Here is a 21,645-nt window from a genome sequence, read left to right on the forward strand (position 1 = left end):
AGATCTTCTAGGAATAAAAACAAAACAAAACAAAACAAAAAAACTAGATGGAATATTCCCTGTTCTTTAACAATGTCAATGTTAGCATCAGAGTCAGTGGGTTAATAATATCTTTAAAATAGGTTTCAGTACTTGTCCCTTCTTGAATTAATGGAAGAATCTTGATGCTACTAAAGTAATTTTACATTCATACAACCTCTTCAACACCCAATCCCCAAACTGGCTTCTTTTGTGTCATTTAATCCAGATTTTGTTCATCTTACTATGTAAAGGGGAAAATTAATAATTTCATCTGATCTTTGGTTTTTATGTATATCTCTAGTGACACTACAGGAGCAGAAATGGCTCAGATTCATTTGTCAACCAAAAAAAAAACTACCCATATGACCTCCAAAACTTAGCTTTATAGCAAAGATGAGACACTGAAAAATGAAACTCATATGGAAGCATTGAGAAATCAGTAGGAGGTAAAACACAGGTGGCATTATTTATTTAAATTTAGAGCAATACTTACAAATAGAGGTAATAATTCAGAAAAGAAACAAAACATTATTCTGGGAACTGGGAAGACAGTAACAGCTAGTTTGCTATTTATTTACAGAAGTGTAAAGAAGATTTGTTGATATTTGTCAATAATCTATAGTTATAAGATTAATTTTTGAATCTTGACCATTCTCTTTTGAGATGAACTGTGGATTTTTTCCCCTTCATTAAGGATCATTTAAAAGGCATGTTTTACAAACATTTGTGTTCTCAGACTAAATCAGTACCTGTGTAGGCAACTTACAACCTTGAATCTTTATATAGCTTTCCTTCAAAATAGGTCTGTGTGTGTGTGTGTGCGTGTGTGTACATATGTATTTACCACAGTGCTGCCAAAGTCATGTCATTTGTATATATCTGTATTAAATAAAGTTTTTCTCTTTGCTAGAAAATAAAATAATTAATGCAAAAAAGACAATTTCTTAAATTAAACATCAATTTTGACATAACCATAGACTCCCATGCAGTTGTAAAAAATAAAACAGACAATAATACACATGCACTTTCTTCCCAGCTTTCTCCAGAGGTAACATCTTATGAAATAGCACAGTATCACCACCAGTATATTCATGTTGCTACAGAATAGTTCCTTTACCAAAAGTGTCTCTTTTATAGTCACACATATCTCCTTCCTCTCTCTGCAATTCTCTAACCATTCCCAACCACTGACCTGTTTTCTATTTTTAAATTTTATTATTCATTTCAAGAATGTTATATAAATGGACTCACACAACATACAACCTTTGGGAATTGACTGTTCACTCAGCATAATACCCTGGAAATTCATCCAAGCTGTTGCAGGTATCAATAGTTCATTTCTTGTTATTGCTGAGTACTATCCCATGGTATGGATCTGCCATGGTTTGTTAGCCCTTCACCTGTTGAAGGACAACCAGGTTATTTTCAGTTTGGTGTTATTAAGAAACAAGCTGTTGTAATCATTCATCTGTAAAAATAAGCTTTCTTTCTTCCTCAAAAAGATGTCTAAGAATGCAAGCAATTTGCGTGGTAGTTTCCTGTTTAGTTTTATAAGAAATCAAAATCTTTTCCAGAGCAACTGTACTATTTTACATTTCCATAAGCAATATGAGTGATTCACTTTCTCTGCAACATCTCTGGCATTTGGTATTATCATTATTTTTTATTTTACTCATTCTGATAAATGTGTAGTCATGTTTCATTATAGTTGTAATTTGAATTTCCATGATAGCTAATGATGTTAAACATTTTTTCATGTGCTTATTTACTATCATTATATCCTCTTCAGTGAAATGTTTATTCATGCTGTTCTCCATTTTGTATTTTTTTTAGTTAGTGTTTACAGTTCTTATATATTCTAGATATGGTCCTTTGTTGAATTCACAGTTTAAAAATAATTTCTTCCAGTTTGTAATTTGTCTTTTCATCCTTTTCATTTGGGCTTTCCTGAGAAAAGTTCTTAATTTTGATGATGTCAAATTTATCAGTTTTGCTTTGATGAATCATGAGTTTTGGAATCCAAATCTAAGAACATTTTGCTTAGCTTAAGATTCTGAGAAATTTCTTCTGTGTGTTTTTGTAAAATTTTTTTAGTTTTGTATTTTATGGTTAAACCTATGATCCTTTTGGGGGGGGGGTCGTTATTATTTATATGTATATACAGCCTTTGGAGAACCAATTGTTCCAGCACCATACGCGATGTCAAAAAGGCTATACCTCATTCATTAATTGTTTTTGCCCTTTTGTCAATTAGTTGGGAAAATTCATGTGAGTCTGTTACAGGTCCTTTCTTCCTGTTCAATTGATCTGTGTTCCTATTTCTTTGCCAATACCACACTGCCTTGATTATTGTAGCTACCGATTAGACTTTAAGATCATTTAGATGTTTTGTCCCAGTTTATTCTCCACACACACACCTCCCGCCCCCCGCTGACCCTACCGAGATTTTCGAATCTACTCTAGGACTTATGTCTTTCCATTCAATTTTGGAGTAAGTCTATCTATGTCTACCAAAAATCTTGCCGGGATTTGATAGAGAATGCTTTTAATTTGGAGATTAAGGAGAATTGATATGTTTACTATATCACATCTTCAAATCCATGATCATGGTATGTTTCTCCATTTATTAATGGCTTTCAACCTATAGGTCTTATGCAATCCTTGTAAAATTTATATTTAAGTATTTCATATTCTTTATAGTAATGTTAAATGATTTTGTGCCTTTAACTTTTGTCTCCATGTATTTATGTTTACTCTATAGAAATACACTTGATCTTCATGTGTTAATTTTATATCCTGTCAATATCCTAAGAACTGACCTCTTAGTCCTAGGAGTTTTGTTGCTGTGTTTTAGATTCATTCTTATTTTTATGTTGCCAATCATATCATCTTCAAACAGAGGCAGTTTTATTCTTTCCTTCTAATTTATGTGCCATTTATTTATTTACTTACTGCTTTATTTCCTGGATAGAACTCCCAGTACTACATTGAATAAGTGGTGGGTCTGAACAACCTTCTTTCTGATCACAGTATTTCATCTTTAAGAATCCTCTAGGTTTGGGGGCACCTGTGTGGCTCAGTTAGTTAAGAATCCGACTCAGTCTCAGTTCAGGTCTTGATCTCAGGGTCTCAAGTTCAAGCCTCGTGTTGGGCTCCACACTGGGCATGGAGCCTACTTAAAGAAAAAAAACATCCTGCAGTTTTTTTGTAGATGACTTTTGCCAAGTTGAGATAGTTCCACTCTATTCCTTAGTTGCTGAGACATTTATTTTTTAATCATGAGTGGGAATTGAATTTTGTCAAATGCTTTTTTTCTGCACCAATTGAAGTAAATATATGATTTTTCATTTTCAGTTTATTAATATGGTGAATTACAATGATGGTTTTCAAGTGTTAAATAAGTCCCGTACACTTGGAATAAATTTCGCTTGGTCATGACTTAGAGTTTTTTGAGTCTAAGTTCACAAGAGATAGTGGTCTATAGTTTTCATTTTTTTTATATTGCCTTTGTCTAGTTTTGCTATCATGCTACTGCTGCCTTAATAAAATGAGCTGCAAAGTGTTTCCTCCTCTTCTCTTTTCTGGAAAAGATTGTGAAAAACTGTGTTAAGATAAATAAATTTTTATGTAATAGGGAGCAAATAATGGGGACAGAATCAGAACTTCAAATAAAATGCAACTTTGGGCAACTTCTCTTTAAAACTCTGTTATAAAATATACCATATCCCCAAATCTAGGGTCATTTATACTCACCTGAAACATTTTTGTTATTATATCATTAAATTGTGATATGTGTAAATGAATTATGTTGTTTATTACTTTCTAGTTGAAGACCTTACAAAATTGCCTGTTATAAAATTTTATGTCATCCAGAAGGTTTTGCGTAAATATTCCTTGATCTATCCCATTCAAATACCTCTAAGTTCTACCTTCGTGGTGTCTGCTTTTAGTGGAAATTCAGAAATACTTTTTCTTCCCTCCTCAATCTTCCCTCCTTAATTATTTCCAGGAAACTCTTTTCTTATTTTAGTACCCTCTCTTCCTTGTATACCAGTTCTGTTTCTATGCTGTGCAACAGATGTCCTCAAAGTTCAATATGCTCTAAATCCAATTTTGGTTATATTTTAGGAGGATGCTATAAGTCTTTCAGATTCTTCAGAGTAGGGGAGATAGAACCAAACATCCTGTGTCTTGCAAATATTGACCATCAGCCATAATGTACATTTCATAATGAAAAGTACTTCTAATGTCTACTCATTAAACTTCTAAGTTTATAATGAAGTGGGGGGACAAGGGCATGGAGAAGGGTTATGAAGCTGCTTGAGATGAGCAAAAAAATACTGTACAGCAAAATAAGTGAAAGAAAGAAATTGGAGGTAGACACTAGAAATTAAAAAGAGAGGCAAGACTGAAATCTGGGGTAACAGGGTCATTGTCTATTGACACAGTTTCAGTGGCGGAGATGCTGCAGATGATCAACAAACATTAATAACATAAAGGGAGGGCACCTGGGTGGCTCAGTTGGTTAAGCCACTGCCTTCACCTCAGGTCACGATCCCAGAGTCCCGGGATAGAGTCCTGCACTGGGCTCCCAGCTCCGCGGGGAGTCTGCTTCTCCCTTTGACTTTCTCCCCTCTCATGCTCTCTCTCTCTCTCTTTCTCTCAAATAAATAAATAAAATATTTAAAAAAAATAGCATAAAGTGACATGGATTAGCAGAGCATAGTGTTAAGAAAATGACAGGTATATGAAGCATTGCAAAGTAAAACTGTAGCAAGTCTGGGGACTCATAGTGTATGAAAAGTAAAAGATAAACCTTTTCAAAGATCATAATGAGGTGTTGAGTCTTGAGATTATAGTGGTACTAAACTCAAAAACTGTAAAAGAGGATGAAGAAATAATTTAATCTTTGCTATGCAAACTGTAGTCTATAGACAGTCTGCAACAGCAGAGCTGGGAGCTTGGGATTCATTTAAGACGTAGAAACTCAGCACCCTCTCATACCCCAAGACCTACTGAATCAAAATCTACATCTAAATAAGATCTTCATATGATTCACACCCCTTAAAAGTTAAGAAGAGCACTGATAGTGGATTTATATAAGAAAAGACGATACAGTGGTATCAGATTTAAAAATTCTTTGGCAATGGAATAATGTTTATCATAAATTACTCAATGACATGTTCTATAGTCCTGACGTCCAGGTGTTAACATATTTTTTTTATTAAAAAATAAACATTTCTGGAATAAATAAGTGAACAAACAAAAAGCAGGTTGGTACTAGAGAAGGAGCAAAAAACAAAGTAAGAAGCAGTAACATTCTTGGTGCCTGGCCCATTTGCACACATTTGACCCAAATCACCATGGTCAGACTATCTGCTCCATTTCTTGTGTAACATAAATTGCAAAGTCCCTCTCCTTTCTCTAATCAAGACCTATCTGTGCATCTGAGTCTTGATACTTTGGCAACAGAAAGCCCTATTTTAGCCTTCCCTGTTAGGATTTAGTAGAGAAGGTTGTGCATTCTTGTTGTTCCCTTGATCATTCCTAATTGAAAGTGAAACTTTGCATATATTGAGAGTGACTTCGGATGGAATTGGGAGAACTATCTAGACAGCAGGGATCTGGAGGCCATGCTGCTCTAGGTAATTTCCTCCCCATGATTATGCAGAAGTAGCCCATGTTACAGCTTTCTGTCACCTTGCAAGTTGTTATCTGTTAACCAGGGGTGGGGGTGGGAACATCCCTTGATAAGCCACACTCATTTTGTCACAGATTATTTCAAATTTCTCAGCTCATATGTAGAAGTTATATAATTTTTGACACAAGGGAAAATGGAGCAATACCCTCTGGAGCAGATGTCATAGTGAATGTCACAACAGACAAGAGCCCTCGAGCATTGCAGAATTTGTAATGGAAACGAGGTGTTTCTGTGTTAAATAATGTAGCAGTTTGAAATAAGTCAAGTTTTCTGAACTATATAATTCTTTGACTTTTTCTACGGTGCACTAGTGCTGAAAGTCTATGGTAACGGTAAAGGAATTTATGGTACTTGTAGGTCAGTCAAGGTAGTCAATTGCATCAACCAAGGTCCTTAATCATGGTGATCAATGAAATATCAGCTCTACAGGTCTTCTGGCCAGTGACATGGGTGACCAAGATGGGTCACCAAAAAGCAAAGATTGTAAAGCCATATTGCACAATTTATCTCAATAACTTGCAAATTCTTCAACATATCTTCTTTGACTATGCCAAATTTATTTTTAACAACAACTGACACATTAAATTTTCTTGTTTATAGGATGGTAGACTCTGGACAAAGTGAAGACAATGAGGGCAATGACAACCCATTTAAACTCCTATCACAAATTACTATATTACAAAACTTCACATAGCTTAATATGTTAAAATCCCAATTAAATTTTGGGAAATAAAAAAATATATACTTGGAGTTTTTCAGACCAGTGAATGGTCCTTTTTAAAAGTGTTGATGTAATTGTGTACTTCATTCTGACAGTAATCACAAATCACAAAAATCATACTCTTTCATGCCCTTTTTTTAACAATCTGATCTTGGGAATAGCAATAATAGAGAAGTATGAAAAAGCGAAAATAAGTTCAGTGCTCAGAAAGCAAATACTTTTTCTAATTTTAATATATCAAGTTGCAAACATTTGTCAGAAAAGCCAATCATTGCTATAAGCAGATAAAATGGAGTTTTAACAACACTTATAATCAAAACCAGTTAATGTTTACCAAAAACATATACACATGTACAGTATGTATTTTAGCAAAATAGTGCCTGGATGAAAATGATTCTGAAAGTATTCACTTAATACACATTATTAAGCCTACATAAAAAAAAAAAAATGAAGTCATCTTCAATGACATTCCGTGTTCAGATTACATCTGGAAACTGCTTCTGAAAGGTAAATAGGTCAATCTAACTGTTTTTCTCTTAAATTAAGGGTAAGGCAGTTTTTCTTTCTTTTTTTTTTTTTCAAAGGGCTCTCCTTTTCATTGGCTCCCATTCCTTTATTAATGCTATTATAGTCACATTACACGGGGGCAGCCTGACCTGCCTGCACATTATTATCTTGCTCTGTGGTCACTGATAAAACTAGAAAGGGTTCATAGTTCATAGTTGGTACAAAACCATTTTTTAAACGTATTGTCTCTGTATCTAACATTAAGCCATTAGGATATGAAGAATCATTCCATTTAGGGTCGATATTAATAGCCATGTAAGAAATAATTCTGCATTTAAAGAGCTCATAAAGTTTCCACTAAAGTAATAGTACCTCTTTTACCTGCATGCAGTCAATCCAGCTCGAGTTCAAATAGGGTCCTGAAGGTTTATCTTCTCTATGGAGGAGAAAAGAAGTTACATAACTAACCTAAACGTAATCAATATAGGAAGATACAAGCTTATTTGACAAGATGCAGAGCATTCTTCTTTTGGAGAGGCTGCCAAAGATGAGTGTGGAAAGAAAAATGGCAGCCTAGAGACCATGAAATCGAGTCAGCCCAACAGGCCTGCTTTTAAGCAACTAATTGCAATGACCTGGTGCTTCCAATTCAATCTACACACACACTGAAATGTGAAGTTTTAACTGCCAAAAAATAAAATACCCTTAAAAAGGGAAACAGTTCGAGGCAAGAGTTTCTTTCTATAAATTCATACTTTATACATGTGCACAAACGTGAATATTATTCCGTAAATATGATGTTCTTCAATGTAGTTCAAGAGACTTTTATCAAAATAAAAACTGATTCAACTATAAACACTAGAAGTCTTTTCTATTCTAGGAGAAACAAATGGGCATATATTTATGTAGTGTCACCTTTATCAACAAAATCACAGCTATTAACACTTGGCTAAATAATGGGCTTTACTGGTCAGAGATGTAATCAGAATATAGTTTACAAAATAAAGACAAATATACTACTGGGTTTTATATTCACAGGAAAAAAGTTGATCAGTATGAATTCAAGATTCCAGAGGAGGAAAAAAGTATCAGAACTTTATAAATCTCCAGAGGTACCATTTACTATACCAATTTTAGGAAAATAGGCTCAGGATGAACAATGCTACCATGGATTCTCCTAAACCATCAATTCATATATTTATTATTTTTCTTGTTTTCTTTCCAGTTGGAGGTTTCTTCAACTGCAGGAATCCCCCTCCTGTTCCCAAACCTGCAGAGACAGGATCGGGCATCCTGTATGTCCCATCCCATATGTCATCACCGACGGTGATGCCAGAATTGTTGAAGTTAAATGCAGATGTACTTGAGATGCCAAAGCTTGCACTAAGATTTCTGAAGGTTGATTTATTTTTCTAAACCCAAATGTGGCCTCCGCGGTGTTGTTTCTAAAACAAGAGCTCATTCCAAAACCTCCAGTTTGAAGACCCTAAGCCACTTGCTGGCAAGTCAGTGTGAATGTTCGTTGTGAATGCACGCTAAACCATAGCCCAGAAATGGTGGAGGACCTGTCACCATCCTTGCTGTGCTAAGTGTTGCTTGAGGTGGTGATGGCTGCCTCATTTGCATGTTGCTGTGTAGCCTAGATCTGGTAATAGCTCTGGGTGCATTCTGCCATTTCTTAGCTCCTGCTGGCCTGATTTAAACTCATTTATACCATTTTCCAACATGTTTCTGTAGAGGGGGTATGGCTCTGAGCACTTCTACACTTTTAATAAGAGACTGAAGTTGTACAGCCAAAGCTATAAACAGTAAGGTTTTTGCAGAGCCCTTGATAAATCTTGAATGGTTATATGGGAATTTCTGCTTGAATGACAAGGCAGTTTTCTTCAATCTGCTGTCTGTACTGCTGAAATTGATGTGGGGAACAAAGGGAAGAATATGTAGATAAAATTAAACTTCCTTATAACCTGCAGCCTGTTGACAAATACTTGAGGCAGACAGGGTAAAACATTCCTCCAGGAAACTCCCAACTGTTTTAATGCTCTACTAAAGGCCGGGGGTGGGGGGTGGCGGGGAGAACACCTTAGCTTGACAGTAGCTAGACCTCCAGAATCCTGTGAGTCTTCTTTAGAGTGTGAAAGTCCTTCAGGAAAGTTCCCTTTGTCTTTACCTCCCCCAACTCCCAAATATATAATCAGCCATTCCTCAGGACCCCAAAGCAGCTCTTTCTGCCCATGGGTCCTGTCCCCATGTTTTAATAAAACCACCTTCTTGGACCAAATAATTCTTTCTTGGCCATCAGCTCCGAACCCCACCACTTCACACCACATGAAAACCACGCCTAAAACTGCTGAGCTGTGGTTATGACATAGTCGGCAGAAGCCATGTTTTTATTTGGAAGTCTGGGTAGTAGCTCCTGCATTCTGAAAGCTCTACATACATCCATTGGCAGCCAATGGGAGAAACTGCTTTAAAGCCTTAATATCTTCTTAAACCTTAGTCATTGGTTGCATAATGCTTTTTTCCCCCTTTGTATTCTTTTTTGTTCCTTCACAAATTTATTAATGTTTTCCATATCCTGGCAAATGACTTGAAGATTTTCATCCTTCTGTGATTTATTATTTTCTGGTCATGTTCCTCTTTTTTCACTCTTTTTATATTATGAGCTACTAAAATCTATACCATGAAGGTCTTCTCTAGCCACATCTGAAATAGCTATGGTAGATGCCAATGTCATGGCCCTATCCTCCTGTTTAAATTTTAATTTAACTTAATTAATTAATTAATTTAGAGAGCAACATGTGAGTGGGAGATGGGGAGAGGGAGGGAGAGATGGAGAGAGAGAATCTTAAGCAGGCTCCACACCCAGGACGGGGCTTGATCTCAGAACCCTGAGATCATGACCTGAGCCAAAATCAAGAACCAGAAGCTTCATGGACTGAGCCATCCACAGCCCCCATCCTATTTAAGTCTTGAATGTTGTTTGCACTTTGAAAAATCAAACCTACCAAAGCAGCTATGTATAACTGTTAAGTGGACATGTGAGTCTAAGTCTGGGTCTAGGTCTAAGTCTAGCCAATCCTAGAGAGACAGTTGCTGATGCAGTTGCAGTTTTTGCTGTTGGTCCACACGAATTATTTGGAGTAAATCCCGTGGAAGCTTCTGGATTAATATCTGAGTAGACAAAACAGTGCCACCACCAGCTGAACAGAAGTGACAGGTAGAGTAAATGCTGCTGCATTTGCAGTGGGATTTCTGAGTTCTAAACTGGAGCCTGCAATCAGCTGCAGCTGTTGCTGGCATTCATAGAGTTCAGTGACGGCAGTGACTGTCATTGCCGTTACTGTATTTTCTCCTTCTAGAGTGAACTCAGTGGCAGGCTTATAGCCAAAGAGTCCAGTTCCAAAATCTCTGAAGGAGAAAACGTGGGTGAAGTTGCAGAGGTAGGGTTCCAAAACTGAGCCCCTCAGCAGGGACCTAAACAGAACCTGGCACTTAATAGTCTGTTCAATGGGTATCTACTCCTTGAATGATTATGAAATGGGTATTTTCACCACCAATGCTTGGGTGGTGGCACTAGATTCTTCCTGGCTGGCTGTGGCCATATCACTGTTGGCCTCGGTGCTAGAGCCTACTGTCTGGTTCCTGACCGGATTCTCACTGCCAGGGATTTGAGACACTCACCTTGCTCCAAGCTCAGTGCATCCCTCCTTTTCAGACCCAGTCTGGCAGGAACTTCCACCCCTGGAACAGAAAACCACAGCCGAAACACATGCTGATTTTATTTTGTATGGTACTTTACTAGTAACCGCGTAACAAGAGTTATCACCTAAGCTTCAGTATTCCTGTCTCTAAAATAGTAATTCACTGTTAGGCATTAGGGAAGACATTGTTGAATCTATGTCTAATTTTCTTTTTTAGTTCTTGGCATATTTTCTTTTACCACATACTGTTTTGAGGAAAGTTTCTTGAAGTTGAGTAATTATCTTCCTCTGTTTCCTCCATATTTCAGGTTTGGTAGGAAGACATTTTCTTTGATGTTTCAGTCTTTCAGAAGTATGTAAATAGGCTTACAGTTCACCTCTCAGTCACTGTTAACTATAAATATCACTGCCTTTCTGTCCTGCCCCTTTCCTTTCATATAGTTTATTTTAACAAGTGGCTCTACACTTGCTAATGTAGTTTCATATGCAAGTATCATTCGCTATTATTGGTCTCCTTGTTCATATAATTACATACATTTTTAAGTAATTAGAGCAGTGCTAACATTATTCATCTGTTAAGCATCAGTGAACTAGTTTTTTCAATAAACAATTAAAATTGTGCTTGACAGATTGATAAACCATAAAGGATTTTAATATTTTCCAAACTGGGCTTTGCAGACAATACTTTAACAATGTTGGTGTGCATACCAATAGCTTTACATATTTATTGGAAAAGGCATTTTTTTAAAATGAGTTTTGATGCTTGAGGCTTTAGATTTGGATGCCAGTTATGAATTGTGGGCCCTTGGGAATTTTCTTTTCTTTCTGAACCTTGTTCTTTTTTCTTACATAAAATAATAACTACTATTCACCAGAAAGGCATTTGAAAATATTAAATAAGATAATATTTATAAAGCACTCAGGAAAGAGCTTGATGACTTAAGGTGACTTCCATAAATATATAATCCTTCAGCTCCCACCTTTTATGTAACTCAATCCCTCTTCAGTTACGATGAGGAAGAGATTCTTGTCTCACGGAGTTAATGAATCTCACCAACAAAGGAGAGTGAATAAAGAGATAGAAGTTTATTAAGTGAAGATACAGAAAAAGCTCTCAAGAGTGAAAGGGGTCCAGAGAGGCTTGCCAAGGATGGCATTTAGGATTGGTCTTTCATAGAAAGCTAACCAGGGAACTTAAATCTTCTTAACATTTCTATTGATACCACCATTAAGCAAAGACTAGTGATAACACCTTCAATGGCTTACTTCCTTTTTAAGGTCTGGTTATTCTTTTTTAGTCAAGGGTGATTATCATAAAAGACTCTCCCCCACCCCATGCCTAGGGCAGAGTGGTGGTCTGCTTTTATTCCCTTATTTCTGGTTTTCCCACACCTCCACATTTTTTAGATTTCTGTGAGCCTGATCAGTAGCCCCCTATCTATCTCTCCCTACATAGGTCCACCTGCACCTTACTCAGTTATGCTGTTACATTTCACTGTGAAATATAAAACTGTACTGTACTACAGTACTCCTTGAGTAATGTGGTGGGCTTTTTTTTTTTTTTTTTTTTTTTGGTAAAAACCACCACATTTTTACAATGGGGTGTGTTTCATTTTTGGCTATTTTTCTTTTCCCAAGACAAATAATTTCTGTAAATTATTTCAATTTTTCTTAGCTGTATAATATACTTATTTCAATGGAAAATATTGAATACAGAGTTCACTTCAAAGCACAATTACATAATTTACAGTATTTTTTCCATCTGGACCTATTACAGTGTCTTTTCTCAATTTTAGTAAAGACTAATTAGATTGTCTTTATCTAATAAAAGTGCTTTTACTAACAAAGGAAAGTAACAGAAATAAGAACAACTCTAATTACCTTGAAAAATGATCTGATTTACTTTTGTGTGTGTGTGTTTACATTTTTTTTTAATTTTTTAATTTTTTTATAAGATCTGATTTACTTTTAAAGCATATCTTAGGCATTGCTTTCTCTGCTCCAGGCTTTAGAGACATCAAAAAAAACCAGTCATCCTGTTCTCAGGAAACTTACAGGCTAGTGGTGGTAAGGGACTAGAAAATCAACAAATAAACAAAGTCTTGAGTGGCCACAAAAACTTTGAAGAAATATAAAGCTGGATGATGCAAATATTATCTGGTACCAGTAAGGGCAGGGTGTGATTTTAAAGGGAAGCCAGTTCCTCTTTAGTAAGGAAAACAAATGAAGTGAGGGGAAAAGACATAGCAATATTTTCTGAAACCAGGTTTCAGGCACGGGAAGCAGCAAGTGCAAAGGCCCTAAAGATAAGGGAGCAGAAGGCTGCTGAGGACAAGTGCAAGCTGACACCCCATAACTTCCAGCCTCCCACCCTCCCACCCCCTTTTTGAGGAATATGTGTGACATTCCTCCAGGTAACTTCCAACTATCTTAATGTTAATGCTTTGCTAGAGGGAAAAACATACTTAGTTTGATAATAGCAAGGCCTCCAGTATCTGAGAGTCTTCTTTAGCATATGAAAGTCCTTTTGGACACCTCCCTTTTTCCTTACCTCCCCCAATCCCATAGTATATAATCAATTGATCCTCACAACCCCAGTGCAGCTCTTTTTGCCTGCAGGTCCTGATAAAATCACCTTTTGCACCAAAGATATTTCAAGAATTCTTGCTTGGCTATTGGCTCCAGACTTCACCTAACAAAACCTCACCTACATTCAAAACTCCACCACTAAGATGAGTATATGTTTTATGTGTTTGGGAAGGGGCGGGGTGGGGGGGAGCGATGGGGAGCCACCTGGCAGGCCAAAACAAGGGGACGTGTAGTAGAGTTAATACTGCAAACATTTCAGGGCCCCTTGCATTGTGGGACCTGGTAGGCCTCTGTTTGGCCTTTGAACTTTATTCCCTACATGGGGAGCTTTTAGAGAATGCTGAGCAGAGTAGTTAGATCTTGTTTTGTGGTCAGAAGATCACTACCATCTGTGAGACCAGGGATGGAAAAGGGATACTGGTTAGGAACCTGTTGTATTAATTCAGGTGATAGCTGACGCTGATCTGGATCAGGGAGACAGGGTAGAGATGTGAGTTCTAAATATATTTTGAAGGTAGAACAAAAATAATTTCCTAATATAAGGCTGTATGTGGAATGTGAAAGAAAATAAAAGATTTTCTGAGAACCTAGAAGGAGGCACATAATAGGATTTATTGGCTCAATTAACATAACAATCCAGAAGTGGGCCAAGCTCCAAGTACCCTTTGATCAGTTTCTCTTGGCTTTGCTGTTTTGTGATCCTCTTGGTGTTATCTTTCTCTATTGGCTGGCCTTTTCCTTCACCGAGCTCAAATAACTGATAAAATTCAAATGTCCCATCTGTACATCATACTGCTCAGAAGGGAGAACTTTTCTTCCAAATACTATCAAATTAAAATCATAAATTTCCCTCTGTTAGATCCAATTAGATTGTATTTCCACATCTTAGCCAATCACAAGGGACAGGAGACTGCCATATGCTGAGAGGGTTTCAGTGCCCTAACTATGTCATCAGAGAGGCCTCCATAGCCAAACTGTGTCTTAAAAATTCTTTTTGTTGCATTAGCCAACTATTAAAGAGTTTAAGGCCCCCAGATAACCACATGTAATCTACTAATCTACTTGACATCTTGATTTTATTTTACTTTTAAAGATTTTATTTATTTATTTGACATAGAGAGACATAGCGAGAGAGGGAACACAAGCAGGAGGAGTGAGAGAGGAAGTAGCAGGCTTCCCGCTGAGCAGGGAGCCGGATCCAGAGCCTCAGGACCCTGGGATTATGCTCTGAGCCAAAGGGAGATGCTTAATGACTGAGCCACCCAGGTGCCCAGACATCTTGATTCTAAAGGCCATTTGGTTAATTAGAGTTGTGTTATACCTGCCCAGTGAGTGTGGCATATTCACCTTCAAATCAATGCTTTTGTTCACGTTTTTCTTCATTTGGAGCATCCCTTCTTCTTAACTTGGACGGACTATATTATAATCCTCCTCTGTGACAAGGGTAAGCCCTTTTTCGTAAAGCCTCCCGTGAACACCCCAATACTCACTGCTCTTTACATTCACCAACCATTGCATTACCTATGGCATCGGCATGGTGTTCTCACACTTGATTACACTCAGTGTAATATGGGTTTTTTTAATCCATTTTAATTCACTAATTGCACTGTATATATCCTCCTCAATTAGATTTTGAGAGCCAAAACTGCAAGAAAGGAACATGACAAATACTAGCTTTGTGTTCATTCATAAGGGAATCCTTTTGGAGAGCACACTTGTCTTTGAATAAGTATTTATAATTGATAGGAGAACAATATATATTTATGCTATTGATAATTCTGCTGAATAAAATATTGATTTTGATTAATTGGTGCATTATTAGAGCATCCTTTGATTTTTACTACAGATAATTTACTACCCAGAAGCTAGCATATAAATGATCTCTAGACCACAAAAGAATACTTCTAACATGTAAGTAAAATATCCATAGAAGCAAATGAATAAATTAAAGCCATTGTTGACTTACAAGCTCATCTTAATTATACTTTTCCTATTCTAGCCTATTTACTGCCAGAGAGAAAAGAAGGAAACAGAGAAAGAGAAAACAGAAACTGAGGAAAGAGGAAAGAGAGTGGAGAAAGAGAAATGAAAGAGAAAGAGATATTAAAGATACTGTTCAGAGCATCTAATATTAAAAAACAGATATGTAGCTATTAAAAATATTTTCCTGGTGATGAGGTTTTAGATAAAACACCTCCCCAAAATGATCCAAATATATAATCCATGAAAAAGAATAGGTTGTATTGTATGAAAACTAGGATTTTTGCTTTGCAAAAGACACTGTTAAGAGAGTGAAAAGACCAGCCAAAAACTGGGAGAAACCAGGAGCAAAACACATATCTAATAAAGAACTCACATCCAAAATATACAAAGAACTTCTAAAATTCAACATTAAGAAAATAGTTTTTTTGTTTTTTTTTAAGTGGGCAAAAGATCTGAATAGACCTTACCAACACAGATATAGAGGTGGCAAAATAAACATGAAATGATGTTTAGCATTATTATCATCACAGAATTGCAGGTTAAAATAACAACAAGAAATCACTACCCATGCATTAGAATGGCAAAAATCCCAAACACTGACAATATCAATAACTGTCAAGAAGCAGAGCAACAAAATCCTCATTCATTTCTGGTGGTATTTGAAAATGACACCCCCATTGCAGGAGAAAATTTGCCAATTTCTTACAAATTTAAGCATAATTTTATCATATGATACAGCACCACTGCTTTTAGGTTATTTAGGTTATTTGAAAAGCTTGTCTACCCTAAAACTTGCATGCTTTATTCATAATTGTCAAAAACTGGAAGCAAGCAAGCCATCCTTCAGTAGGTGAACACAGAAACAGTGCTACATTTATATAATGGAATATTATTCAGCCATAAACATAAATCAGCAATTCAATCACGGAAAACAATGGATGGAATCTTAAATGCATATTTTTAAGTGAACAAAGTCAGGGTGGGAAGGCTACATAGTCTATAATCCTAATTATATGACCTATGGAAAAAGCAAAATTAGAAAATCGCATAAAGATCAGTGGCTGTCAGGAGTTTGGTACAAAGGAGAAGGTTGAGTAAGTGAAGCACAGGGGATGTCTTAGGGCAGTGAAAGCATTCTAAGTAATACACTCATGGTAGGTACATGAAATTGTGTATCTGTTAAAATCCATGGAAATTTACAACACAAAAAATAAACCTTAGTGTATGCAAATTTCAAAAAAAAAATATTTAGGAGATTCAGAGATCCCAGGATGAAATGTAGAATGCTATAAAAGAATCTCATGTATTACAAATATATGGAACAACTTCAAAAATGTTACTGACCTCAGTAATTTGGAAATGTGTGAGATCTGTGAGACTAAACTCAAGAGGAAATATATGTCATTGCTGTACTATAGTTGATAACTGTGTTTCCTATGAGTACACAGGTTAGCAATTCTCTAACCCCTCTGCATATACAGAGATTGGTTGATCAAGTCAATGGATAAAGGTTGGTTAAATCCAGGTTTCTTACTGCTGTAGTGGTAGTTTGCCGATAAGCAAGAGAAGGAGGTTGGAATGATTCATTTGGTAATGAATTAAACTTGGAGTCAACAAAAAGAACTCAGATTTAGTTTAATATAGGCAGATATTTACATATACAAATACTTATAGACAGGTATAGATTGAGCGGTTAGCATACACACATAAATGCATTTCCTTGCATTGCTGGTTGGGAGGACCTAGTATCAATGGTATATTGCTATGTGCACACCTAGCACCCAGGTCTCAGTTTCTAACACTGTTCTCCAATAATGGGAACGAGATCCTGAAGAATGGCTGATTCTAATAGTGGGGCAGGAAATATACATGACGAGCCTACAGAATTTCATAACACCAGAAACTAAGAAAATGTTCTCCTCCCCCACCCCCACATACATGCACAAATATGAGGTATATGAAAAGGATACAGAAAGCATCTGAAAAGTTCCTAATAGCCAGAACTGAGACAATTTGAGCAACAAAAGAAGAAAAGTAGAACTGGGTTATAACCCAGTATATAAAATAAGTATGTATGAGTACATACAGATATCAATAAATGATTGAATGAATGAATGAATGCATGAATGAATGAATATGGGAAAAGACAAATCTCTTGTGCAGAAGAGTTCTGAATAATCTGTGTAGATAATGTGCCCTGAAGGAGATAGGGACTCACTCCCTACCCCTCATATGTTGCCTGTACATGGTGACTTCTTTCCAGAAAAGACAGTATGGAAAGCAGTGGGGTGGGAAAGACAACCTTTTTATTGAAGAAACCTGAAAAGCACTACCTTAGCCAGGAAGTACTGGCTAAGGTACAGTACTTCATTGCTGTGGTCTTCCGTGTCAAACTCCATACCTAGTATAATTTCGAGAAAAAAAAAATCAGACAAATTCCTATCGGCATTCTCTTTTTTTTCTTTTCTTTTCTTTTCTTTTCTTTTCTTTTCTTTCTTTCTTTTTTTTTTTTTTTCCTTAGACATTCTTAAGAAACTTAGCTAGTAGTCTCAAAAATGTCAAGGTCATCAAAGACAAGAAAAGTCTGAGAAACTATCACAGCCATGAGAAACCTAAGGGTACATGATGACTGGATATAAAGTGGGATCCTAGGTGGGATCCTGGAACATAAAAAGAAACTTAGGTAAGAACTATGGAAATCTGAATAAGCTATAGATTTTAGTTACTAATAATATATCACTATTGGTTCAGCAATTATAATAAATGTGGTATACTAATGTAAAGTGTTACTAATAAGGGAAAATGGGTATAGAAATATAGAACTATCTGTGTTACCTTCACAATTTTCTATACATCTAAAATTGTTTGACAATTTAAAAAAGTGTATTTAAAAATAATTTAAATCCTTACTCTTCAATGAAACCAAACCAAACTAATTTATGTGTCCCTTTAAACATGAGTCAGGGGGTCTAAGCCAATTCATTGTAGTAACAGGCTCTGCATAGTAATGCATAGTAATGTTAAAAGAGACCCCTGTATAAGTAGTTCACCCCTCTAACCCAAACTAATGTGTTAAGAATCCAGAACAGACTTTGTCTGGATGGCAATGCTGTGACAACCTTGGAATGTGGAAACATATGGATGGTCATTTTCTGTCTTTTTATATTCTGTCTCTTAAAATGTCTGCCTGAAGATTTCAAGGGAAAGCAGCATTAAAACATCTGAAATATACTAAAATGGAAGGTTTCTAATTCTGATCAAAGATAGCATTTGTCATCAACACAGCATTAACCATACTTATTATTGGACCCCAATCTTGAGGGATAAAAACCACCTTTGTAACTCAGGCCTGGAGATATTTCTTCCATTAATGAAATCTTTTGAATGCCCTAAATAATTGAGTGTTCAGAAGCCAGCAACTCAAATTGAAGTTAGAAATGTTGTTTGTACAGGTGGTTTGCCTACTGGGAGTCGAAATCCTTACTTCTGTTGTCCATATCAATTATTCTGTGACTTTGTCTGTTTAACGTCTGCCAGTTCTGTAACAACAGAAGACTCTTTCTAAAAATTGCTGACATAACATTTATCAAATTATCCTGAGTGACATTCTGTTTTCAAATGAAAGGAATCAAGAGTAGAAGGAAATGCTTGGATGCTTAAATATTAAGTGAGTTGTATAATTCTCTCAGATTTAAACATTTAAAATGTGTCAACTAAAATTATCTATAGTGTGCTATCTGCAATAATACTTTCTGAAACACTTTAGTTTCCTTATAAGTGATAGTATTTTAAAACACTTATCTCTGGATTTAGAATTTTTTGATTGTCAAAGTTTGATTGTTTTGAATCTTGAATTCAAACCACCAGAAAAAAAATGTAGTGTTTAAAATGTATGTTTATTGCTTAATTTTTAAGTTTTATTAGAAAATTAGTTTATGTTCACACAGAAACACATATATAAGAATGATAATTACAAAAGCTTCCTGAATACTTCTTATAAAGAAATTCTCTAAATTTTGGCTTTGTGGATAAAATTAACAAAAAAACAACAGGAAACTAGCAAAAGCCTGTTATTTGACCATGGGTTTTTCACTGGCTATTGGATTGCCAAACAGCTGAATGCCCACTGCAATGTCCTTTCTGACAAATCTAAACTTGTTCATGATCAGTGATAATTGTGATCATATCTAATTACTATTAGTGATATCAGTATTTTATTATGTTATTTGGGCTTATTATTAATAATTAAATATACATTTTCAAATACTGAAAGCATTCTTGATGTAACTTAAAGTGAAAATCTCATTATGCATTTTATATGTTGAAATTCAGTCATTTTAAGTATACGTACATTTTTTTCTGAAAGGAAAAATATCATATTTGATGATGATTGTGATGCTGTGAATTTTGTTTTAAAATATTTAAGAATATTTTAATAATTAATTTAATGACAGTATATTAGCTTAAAAATTAGGGAGACTATCACAATCTTTTGGACCATTAAATGTTTTTGTTTTAATATAAATGTTATAGTACCAAATATGTTTTATCATAATTCTAATATTTTAGAATCATTTGGTATATTAGCATTACCAAAAATAATGGAAAAATAACCTTTAAAGTACACTTTCAATGCTTTGTCACTTAATGCTTTCTAGGTCATGATTATCTTAAGAATAATCTTATTTTGGAATTCTTCACTTATTGTGAGGGTGAATTTAAAGAAAAATATCAATTTTAATGGCTCCAGAATTTATGAAGAGGAAAAAGTACAAAATTACAAATAAATATTGATTTTAACATTAACCATTTTTCATTTGGTCAAAAATGTGATTTTGGAGCACATCCATAAATAGTATTATCCACTTATCTAAGTGTTTTACACTTATTATTTCAATAAATCCTCAAATAGTTCCATATTACAAATGATCTAAATGTAGGTTATAGGAGTATATGGTTGCCCCAGAATAGATTAAAACTATTGTCAGTATTGTTAATTGTGAGCTCAAAACCTCAGAATCAACCCAAAACAGATTAATTTCAAATATTTAAAAATATAATTTTTGCAAAGGGTAGTAATGTCTCCAGAAGTACGTGAAAGGTTGAAAATATGAACAGTATGAAAGAAACAGCTGCTCAATTAGTTGAGGGTTTGGGGAAGTATGAGGATTGTTAAACCAGAGAGGCATAGAAATAGGAGAGGTCAGGGGCAAGAGAAGGCAGTGGCCATTACCCACACAAGCCCTGAGTCTGAGAAGTTATCTACTAGTCATTCTACCAGCAAGTCTCTGAGTCACTTACCTAAGTCTGGGCTCATGATAGTCAGCATTTACCTTCACAGGTACCAGCTTCCACCTCGGTCACATATCTCTTTCCCTACTAATGATACAAAAGAAAAAAAAAAAGATTAACTCCAAAAGTAAATATTCAGAATGACCATTTCAAGGAAGAGACGGAAAGGTAAATACAATGGTCTTTGGGTGTTCCAGCCAGGCATACGTACTCTCTGCCAGAGGTGAGGGTGATCACCAGGTCAAAAGTTTACGCTGCAGGTGAGCCCACAGAGGACTTACAAATCCATTTTTAGATCCCAAAATGCTGTATTTTTCATTTCCTGGAAACTGAAGGTTTCAGAGTGCTTTCCCATTGGATTGGCAGCTGAGTTGGTCTGGAAAGAATAGTCAAAGTGCAGAGTTGCATTGGTACAAAAAAAGTAGTGAACCAATGTCACACAGTATAGGAGATTCCTCTCGCCTAATTCTTACTCTGAAACCAAGCTCACTGAGCAAGCTAATGAATACAGCGTAGCTTCCCCAAAGGAGTATCAGCAGGGAGAGAATGTTCTGGCCAGAAGACTCAAGTGCCTGGTCCCCTCATTGTAAATTAATAAATCAGGGCTTTGATTTTTAAAATCAGTCTCTTGAGCTTATTTAATATCATGAGGCCCCTTAGCAATAGACAACTAGATTTCAGAGTCTGGAAAGGCTGAGGGCCAGACTCAGAGCCAGGCAAATCTACCAAGGTAATGAGACTCTAAGAGGTCTGTTGGAAGGCAGCCTGCTGGCATTTTTTAGCAACACTCCTTCTTCTTCGTGGTTTGAGCCAAGTCTGATCATTTTTCCAAGGTGAACTCTGCAATGGGTACTTTGTAGAAACAGAAAATTAAAATAATACTGTTCATTTGTGCAGCTTGCTGTGGTTTATGACATATTTTCATTGAGTTGATCACATTTATAGAGCAGTTTTTCAGCGTATTATTCCACTCACTTTACAGATGAAGAAAACAAAAGTGGATGTCAGGTGCCCCCATATTTGCTCCCACATTAGAATTGTCTTCCTCCAGAAATACTAACCTCTGGAAGGAATCATGAGCAGGAGGTGTTTCTGATGCTCTTCTGTTTATGGATCTGAAGGTCGGC

The 21,645-nt window shown here is 35.9% G+C and overlaps 1 long non-coding RNA gene across 3 annotated transcripts; it reads right to left on the reverse strand.

Moving 5' to 3' along the window:
• Positions 1 to 462: 462 nt before the first annotated feature.
• On the reverse strand, positions 463 to 21,253 carry LOC308339058. 3 transcript variants are annotated; one of them, XR_013966452.1, is made up of 5 exons: positions 20,730 to 21,253; positions 20,528 to 20,605; positions 10,635 to 10,694; positions 7,332 to 7,386; positions 463 to 1,421 (listed from the first exon to the last, which is right to left on the reverse strand). It is a non-coding gene; the product is annotated as an uncharacterized lncRNA (long non-coding RNA). The 3 variants fall into 3 exon arrangements; XR_013966453.1 differs by having other exon boundaries at positions 7,323 to 7,386; positions 20,730 to 21,232; XR_013966454.1 differs by lacking the exon at positions 463 to 1,421 and adding an exon at positions 6,266 to 6,943 and having other exon boundaries at positions 7,323 to 7,386; positions 20,730 to 21,232.
• Between the last annotated feature and the right edge of the window lie 392 nt (positions 21,254 to 21,645).

This window comes from Martes martes (assembly GCF_963455335.1).
Source record: "Martes martes genome assembly, chromosome: 2".
In the NCBI taxonomy this organism is placed as follows: Eukaryota; Metazoa; Chordata; class Mammalia; order Carnivora; family Mustelidae; genus Martes; species Martes martes.